Raw genomic sequence first — 9,392 nt, 5'->3', positions numbered from 1 at the left:
TCTTCGTTTTGTTGTCTTTCTACTTATTGTATATGCATGTTGGCCATGTGCAGTGTACACAGATTCATGACCAATAATACCCATGTCAGGGTGTGCCGGTGTTAGCGCACGCTATACTTCGAGCGTCCTTCACGCATTCCACGGCCCACGAACAGTGATCCGATCCAATTTCTGCTGCAATGGCAATAACACCGCTCTCCTATTTATGTATTTTTTGGTGAATCTTCTCCGATTTAAAAGGAATGTGGGAAGTACGTCTGTTTGTTCCTCGTATAGTACCACAATCTGTGTTACCTTAGCATGCCAAGGCGAGCTAGTTGAAAGATTGGGAGGGGGAGGTGGTACCTACATACCTTGCCAGGCAGCCAACCTAAAGGAGCCTACCCAGACGAATCAACCGAGAAGGCTAGCCGCAATGCTTAGTCAATGAGGCTGAACGTTTTTAGTGCCTATACGTAGTTTCAATCCGAGCTTCTCCGATGTGCTTACTGATTGACATATTCTAAAGCAAATGCTTTTATATAGGTAGTGAGTTTTAATACGCGGTTTCTTGGCTGACAAGTATGTAAACGTCGTTAATTTTTATACCTCATGTTGAAAAGAAGTAAGATCAAGCTCAAAAACGTATACCGTAGGCACAAAATTTCTTTACAATGGTCATTCATGCATGCAGAGTCGGCATGTAGCTGGATAAACTTCCCAGTAATACATGGACGTAGGTTGTGTGAGTGCCGGATGATTTCGAGGTGGTAATGGAAGACGTAATTCAAGCGTCTGAAACAGTTCAGAAAGAGCATTACAGATAGAATTGCACTGTTGCTAGGCATTCATAGGCAGCACTGGGTTATTAGGCAATTAAACAGATTATTAAGGCTGCACTGGAGAGGCGCCTGGAATAACTTGGATAAGGCGGTACCTGGCTAGCGGGGACGCTGCAACACAGCACTGGTCGCTCTAAGTCAGGAGTGGAAAGAAGGACAGTCCAGGGATGTCATTGGTCTGGAACATCACTGGACACTGGACAGCCCAGACTGCCATCGAGGACGTAGCTGGATGTGTCACTGGTGACACCAACGTCGCCTAAAAACAATAACGTAACTCATATTATCTAGGCTTCCAGTCTCTGTACCGCCCTCTGCAAACTGCGTGGTAGCTATTCTTTTTTCGACAAAACCGAATATAACGCGAATATTATGCCATCAGTCACTCGGAAATTGCAACAACAAGACGCGCGAGACACCGCACCTTAGATTGGCATTATCATCGTATTCATTCGAGTTCCGACCGACTGTTGACATAGCCTTTGAGTAATTATCGGTTTTATCGAAAAAAAAGAATACCTACCACGCAGTCTGCTGAGGGCTGTACTTTGGTGCTGCCACAGAATCACTAATTACCATGCCTAATTGCCGTTTAACCCGCGCCCCACTGGGGGGGGGGGGGGGGGGGGGCTATTTATAGCCCCTCCCGTTTTTCTGCAATAACATCCAAACCGCTTGACGGATCGACGCCAAACTTTCAATACCTTCGGCTGCATCAATTTGACACCTTTTGTCAAAATTTGAACTTCGTAGCTACCATAGGTCGGCCGGAAATGACGTCAGAGTGACGTCATGTTCGTCCGATTTCGACGCAAAACATTGAACCACGGCAATCGCTCCCAAGAGCTCAGTTTTTAAGCTAGATCCAATTTCTTTGAATGAAAGGACTCAGAATTGACCGCGCTATCAAACTGCTATCTCGGATTTTCAAAATTTTTGAAAATTTCAAAAAAAAATTATAATAATATTCAAAATTTTATATTTTTATAAAAAGTTTTTGCCTTTTCGAAAAAAAAACCGGAATATATGTAACACAACGCATGATTATGACTAACTCTAGCAAGTTTTAGCTAAATATCTTCAAAAATGGCCAAGTTATACGCATTATTGCAAAAAATTCACAATTATTAGTTTTTCAAATCAATTTTTCAGTAAGTATTTGACATCGTACACCAATATAAATGGCACCATCGTGTTCCTGAGCTCAAACTGCATCCAATAGACACCTTTTTTGTTGAAAAATTTTAACTTCAAAATTTGACCTTTTTTGACCTGAAAGTGACCTGACCTAAGCTAAATTCGACTCAAAATGACCTCGAATGACACAGACGACATCAAATTCGAAATCTATGGCCTAAATGGACCATAAAACATGTGTCACGTGACCGACGCATGGTATAATATTTTCGTGACCTGTGATGACCTGACCCTGACCTGAAAATCAAAGTACAAGTTTGGTACCCTCAAGGTATCTAGAGCATCTGTTCACGAGTGTGGAAACAAAAAATGAGCCTGATCTGACTTGTAAGACGGCGGCCAGAGCCCAAAATGTGAACAAGCCAAAATGCTAATAATTTTTACTTTGACCTGACCTGTGACGTCATCGGTGACCTCGAGGTCAATGAAATTATGTTTCGCTCGACAGTTTTCCGGGGCTATCAGACGCCGTTTGATTTTTGACGATCGGCCCAGTAGTTTCGGAGTTAGGAGGGGGGCTATGAATAGCCCCCCCCCCCCCCAGTAGGGCGTGTTATCCCGCGCCCCAGTGGCGGTCTCAGCCAACTTCGCCCTAGTGGGGGGGGGGGGCATATGTTACCACCCACCTCTAACTCAAAAACTAAGAGGGCTAGAAAGACGTAGTAAAAAGCAGTCGATAGCTCTCAATGCGTACGTTTGAAAGTATTTCGGTCATTTTTCACCTTAGAGCAATATTGGGGTCACCAGAGGTCATCAAAGGTCAAAATTTGCCAATTGTCATTATATTTTTCAGAAAACATGCCGCTATCTCAGGAACTATGGTAGCTAGAAAAACGCATGGAAAAGCAATCGATAGATTTTGAACTCTTCTTTTGAAAAGGTCATTATCAATATTGACCTCAGGTCAACGGTTTAGCCTCCAGAGGGCAAAAACTCTAAAAATAGCTGTTTTTACGAAAAGTGTTTTTCGACAATAACTTTCGACTACAAAAAGCCACGACATTTCTATTGCCAGAATCGTGTTCCCCTCGCCGAGACGCGTTGAATGAACTATAATTTGACCTTGAAAGGTCAACTTGAAAAATTGACCTCAGGTCAAAATCATGACCTTACCGGAAAAGGTCATGTTGCATATCAGTCGATGCGTCTCAACAAGACAAACACAATGAGACCTGAATGAATCGCGAGTTATTGGCAAAAAACTGTTTGTAGCCTCAAGTGACCTCGGATGACCTGTCTAGAGGCTATCAGCAAAAATGACACCTTGGTCATCACGAGTGGACTAAATCATTGTGATTCTGAGATATTTGGACTGTTCCGATGTGTACACACGGATCTAGAGGCATTTTCATTTTTCTCCATTGACTTGTAATGGAAAGGTCACGCCACTGACCTGACCTTAGGTCACGGATATAAAAAAATCCGAGATATACAAATTGTAGGCGCCCATAACAGCATGCTATCCACCAAGTTTCAAACCTTTCTGACAAACACACAACGTCCTTAGCGCTACTCGTATACCAGTCGCTTAAAACGAACGTTTAATAACACTCTTATACGCTAACAGAATGTAGTTTATAGTTATGTGTAGCTCTGGGTGACCGGCTGAGACGCTGCGTGGCCCAGACGCGCCTGGGGGACGCCGTCTAGCCGACACTGACAAATGTGTCCAAGGGGGGTGTCCTGTTACATGTGTGGCGACGGGGGCGCCGAGTCGCGGTGGTAGCGGCGCCGGGTCGTGCGAGAGGGTTGGCAGTGTGGTTGGAACGGTCGCAGGAGAAGCACCCAATACACTCGACTACAAGCTATTTCGGCACCATGCCTAAAGTGAAGGCATCTGCGAGTGCTAGTGCTGGTGTGACACCGACGGCAGCGGAGTCCGGCGGAAGGGCCACTTTCGACCCTCGGCTAATACCCGAGTTCAGTGGCGAAGGGACCGGTGCGGACATAGTGGAATGGTTCACCCGTGCCGAGGTGTTGAGCAAGCACCATGGGGTGAATCTGGCGCTCGTGCTGCCAGCACGACTGACTGGCGGTGCCTTCGCGGTCTGGCTGCAGATGTCAGAGGAGAGCCGCCGCTCCGTGGACAGCGTCAGGGACGCGCTGTACGACGCCTTCGCCATGGACCCGCTGGCGGCCTACGACGCGTATGCCAGCCGCCGTCTCCAGCCGGGCGAGTCGGCCGACGTTTATCTGGCGGACCTGCGCCGTTTGGCCACGCTGCACGGTGGAGTATCGGAAAAGGCCCTCGCTTGTGCCTTCATCGCTGGACTGCCGGACACCGTCCGCAGCGCGATTCGGGCCGGCACTCGAGCAGAGGCGCTGGACCTGGCCAGCATTCTGACGAGGGCGCGGGCAGTGCTCAGCGACGAGCGCACCTCCACGGTGGCGGCGGCGACCCGTGAGCGGGCCGACGGAACGAGCCGCCGTAAACCGATGGAGCGCAGAGCCAGCCGCCCCCCGCCGCGCTGTTGGGTATGTGACCAGGTGGGTCACATCGCAAGAAGGTGCCCAAACGGTCGGGAGACCGCGTCAGCGCCAGCGCCGTCTCCCAATCAGTAGCGCGCACACTTCCGGTCGTGTGGATCAGCGTGGACGGGCGTAAGTGCCGTGCTCTAGTGGACACGGGCTGCACGGACACACTCGTTCATGCTGGAGCCTGCTCGGACTGGTCACCGCGCCCGGTCAACATGATGACCGTGAACGGCGGGACGCTGCGCTGTCTGGGCATTGCTGAGATCACCGTGCAGCACCGGGAGAACCGGGCGAGCCTGACGGCCCTGGTCGTACCCGATCGGCCGCTGGGCATGGACGTGGTGCTCGGTATGTCTGGTATTGTGGCACTGGGCGGAGTGTGTGTGAAGATGCCCAATGGCGTGGAATTTGGTGCGGCAGTGGCGCCGGCAGCGGCAGCGGCGGTGGCGCCGACAGTGGTGACGGGGGCGGTGTCGGCTGTGGAAGCAGCGGCACCGGCGGTGACGGCGGTGGCGCCGGCGGTGCCGACGGTGGTGACAGGAGCGGCGCCAGCAGCGACGGCGGCGGTGGCGGTGCCGCCGCTGGTGACAGGGGCGAGGCCAGCTGCTAGGACAGCGGTGCCAACGGAGACGGCGCCGCCAGCAGCGACGGCGGCGGTGGCGGTGGCGACGCCAGCTGTGCGTACGGTGGCCCCTAAAGTCGTGGGAACGGCGGCCGCGGTGCAGGGCGAGACGGCGGCGGCAGGGCCGGTGACAAATGGAGCAGTGGTGGCGGCCAATGCCAAGGCCGCGGCAGGGACGGCGCCCGTGACGGGGGCGGGTCCGGTGAGAGGGGCGGCGCCGGCCGCCAGTGTGGACCGTGGGGACCTGTCAGTGGACGCCGTGGATTTTACGGCCCGGTTTTCGGCGGACAGTGGCGAGTGGACTGTGGCCTGGAAGTGGACAGACGGAGAGGGCCCGGACCGCCTCCACAATACTGTCGCCCAGTACAAAGTGCCGGACGCGGCGCGGCCAGCCTATGACGAGGAGCTGGAACTGTGGGCTCGAGAGGGGTGGCTGCAGCCATATGACGAGCGAGTGGACGGCCCAGCGCGCGGTCTGATACCTCTGATGGCGGTTGAACAGCCCAACAAGGACAAGGTGCGGCCGGTATTGGATTATCGCGAACTCAACAGGCACGTCACCGCCCATACAGCAGACGCAGAGGTGTGCGCAGAGCAACTCCGTCGCTGGCGGCGGCACGGCTCACGATTGGCAGTGCTCGATCTGAGAAAGGCCTACATGCAGCTCCGGCTGGACAGACGGCTTTGGCCATACCACACCGTACGAGTGCGTGGTCAGCTTCACTGCCTGCAGCGCATGTCATATGGGCTGAATGTAGCTCCGAACATCATGAGATCTGTGGTGCGGACCATACTTGAGCAGAACGAGGCGGTCAGCCGGGGCGTTCTCCCGTACGTTGACGACCTTCTCGTGAATGAGGACGTCATCTCCGCGGAGCAGGTTGCAGAGCACTTCTCCCGGTACGGCCTTGTCTGCAAGCCACCGCAGCGCCCGGCTGACGGCGCTCGAATGCTGGGGCTGCAGGTGAGCTGTTCGCGCTCGGGAGAGCTGCAGTGGCGCCGGGACAACCCCGTCGGCGCACCGCCAGAGGTGATGACGCGCAGGGCGCTGTTTGCATGGTGCGGCCAGCTGGTTTCCCACCTTCCAGTGGCCGGCTGGCTGCGTCCAGCTGCGGCCTGGCTAAAGAGACGGGCTAATGCTCTCAGTCAGGGCTGGGATGACCCCATCGATGACCCGGACCTGCGCGCTCAAGTCAGCCAAGTGGCTGAAAGGGTGACCTCCAATGACCCGGCCCGTGGACCCTGGAGGCTGACGGGTGAAAAGCTGACCGTATGGACAGACGCCAGCAGTCTCGCCTCGGGCGTCGTCCTGGAGGATCCGGAAGGCGGCGTAGTGGAGGACGGGAGCTGGCTGCGGCCGGAGACTAAGGCAGCCGTGCATATAAATATGGCTGAGCTGGACGCGGCGCTCAGCGGCGTCAACATGGCGATCGCGTGGGGGATCAGAGTGATCGATCTCCGCACGGACTCGGCGACCGTTCATAAGTGGGTCGGTGACGCACTGAGCGGCCGGTCGCGTCTCCGGACAAAAGCTCATGCCGAGATGTTGATTCGCCGACGGGTGGACATCATCCGTGAGCTGGTGGCTGAGCTCCAGTTGACGATCACCATCAAGCTGGTCAAGTCAGATGAAAATCCGGCGGACGAAATGACACGCGTGCCCAAGGAATGGCTTCGAGCCTGCAGGGCAGAGGAGGAGACGGCAACGGCGACAGGCGCGGTGCCGGTGGCGGCTGCAGTGGCGCCGGACGGAGAGTCCACACACCCCGACACGGCTGCAAAAATTCGAGCGGTGCACGAGAACATTGGACACCAGGGTGTCAGGCGCACGCTCTGGTATTTGCGGCGTGAGGGAGAGCAGTGGGCCACTAAGCCAGCGGTGCGCGCAGTGATTCGGACGTGTGACGTGTGCCAGTCAATCGACCCGGCACCGACCCGCTGGCGACACGGGTCACTGGGCGTTCAACTGACCTGGGAGCGTCTCGCCATCGATGTCACACACTACCGTGGCGATCACTATCTGACCGTGGTCGACTGTGGTCCGTCCCGCTATGGAATATGGCGGCGATTGCGCCGGTCAGATGCGGCCGAGATCACTGCTCATCTCGAAACCGTCTTTCTGGAGCACGGGGCGCCAGCAGAACTGCTTCTGGATAACGCCACTGAGTTCCGTGGTCGCCGCATGGGAGCGTTCGCGGCGAGATGGGGCGTGACCCTTCGGTTCAGGGCGGTGCACGAGGCAGGTGGGAACGGCATCGTGGAGCGTCATCACCGGACGATTAAAGTGATGTCAGCCCGCAAAGGATGTACCATCGCGGAATCACTTCACCGCTACAACATGACGCCCCGAGATGGCTCGCAGCCTGAGAGCGCTCCCGCCGCCGGCGTGTTCCGTCGTGTCGGGCGTGACCTGCCGGTAACCGCCGCCGGCGGACACGATGACCGGCCGCCGCCGGCTCTCCCTGCAGACTCTGAGCGGGGAGCCGGCTTTAGGGAGGGCGACCTGGTGTGGGTGCGGCGCCGCGGGCCTGCGACTCGCTGTACTGACGTTTCCCGGCCTGGCACCGTCACACGCATCGTGACCGACCAGCTTATCGAAGTTGACGGTGCTCCGTGGCACGTTAGGTGCGTGCGCCACCGGCACACGGGGCAGCCGACGGCGGCCGATCCCCCGATCGAGGACGACAGTGAGCCGGCTTTGTCGCTCGGTGCGTCAGAGCATTCATCGGCAGTCGGCGACCGCGAGACTGATCCCTCTGTAGAGGTGGAGCTGCCGCGGCCGACCTCTGATGAGCCACCGGCTCAGAACAGTACTGAACCGCGACGTAGCGCGAGAGTGGGGGCTCCGCCAGAACGCTTCGGGGTAGTAGTACCGAATAATATCGGCTAACTGCTGTAATGTATTTTGTCTTTCGCGTTGATTGTGTCGCATTTTGTGTCTCAAGTGTCTGATGTAGGTGTCCTAGTGTCCTAGTGCATTGTGTCATATTGTGTGTATGCATTGAGATGTGATCTTAAAGATCAGGGGGACGTGTAGTTTATAGTTATGTGTAGCTCTGGGTGACCGGCTGAGACGCTGCGTGGCCCAGACGCGCCTGGGGGACGCCGTCTAGCCGACACTGACAAATGTGTCCAAGGGGGGTGTCCTGTTACATGTGTGGCGACGGGGGCGCCGAGTCGCGGTGGTAGCGGCGCCGGGTCGTGCGAGAGGGTTGGCAGTGTGGTTGGAACGGTCGCAGGAGAAGCACCCAATACACTCGACTACACAGAACTTGGCAAAAATACGATAAGCTGAAAGTCTTCCTGAAGAGAGCTAAGATAAGAAATGTTTTGCGATGTATTTTCCGAGACTTTTACCTACCGATATTGGTCATGTGCTTAAAAAGGAAATACACGAACACATTGACTGATCTTACACGTGAAAGCGTGGAGCAACAAGGCGTGACGGCCGGGATTTGCCGTTAGATATTGATCTTCAGAAGGCGCCGCGCTTGAAAACCGTTCGGGCAAACGGATTGACAAGGCTTTTATCAGATCTGATTGAAGTTATATCATGTCCGGAAGTGCAGCGCTAGCAGTTGAGTCATAGTGCGCACATAGACCGGGAGAAGAAAGTTAGCTCTTAGGAAACACTTCATATGTCGTCCACTATGGTTTTGACCCAATCACATCATACTTATTAGCCGATTGCCGTACACAAGATAGGCCATAAGTGTACACACTCTTTTAAGCATGCATAGCAGGCAACGGTTAAAATTTGACATTTATTTGTATTGAACAGTTGCAGGCTTTAGAAGGGTGTGTTGCATTGACCTATAAAAGCATATTTGGCTTATAAAAGGAAAGGCTCATTGAGTTCAATAGTGTGTTGATTATGCCTAAACCCCAGTCAGAACCTACAGGCAACGGTATACTTTGGCTAATGCTAGAATGCCCAAATCAAAGGGGGCACGGTGCCCCGTTGCCCTCCCCGTTCCGCCGCCTATGAGCCTAATGTAAGTAGCTGGGTATGGTTGGTCAGTCCTATGTAGGTCATAGGTGGCTGGGGTTAGGTGGTCCGTGAGTCCTATGTAGGTGGCTGGATCAGACCCGTCAATCCTATGTACCTAATTTTACAGTCTTGTATGCGGCTGCGTCAGGTCCGTGAGTCCAAAGGGGGCTCGCGTTCTCATTGACGTCATTTTGATTTCGTGAGCCAATTGGATAAATTTAGGGCTTTGAGCCCATAGTCATACGTCCATCGAGTAAGGGCTGCTGAGTTGGTGAGTCCATAAGCT

The sequence above is a fragment of the Amphibalanus amphitrite genome, unplaced genomic scaffold, assembly GCF_019059575.1.
Source record: "Amphibalanus amphitrite isolate SeventyFive unplaced genomic scaffold, NRLGWU_Aamphi_draft 000720F_arrow, whole genome shotgun sequence".
NCBI classification, from domain to species: Eukaryota; Metazoa; Arthropoda; class Thecostraca; order Balanomorpha; family Balanidae; genus Amphibalanus; species Amphibalanus amphitrite.
The sequence above is the reverse complement of the archived record's forward strand: the minus strand, read 5'-3'. Positions refer to the sequence as shown.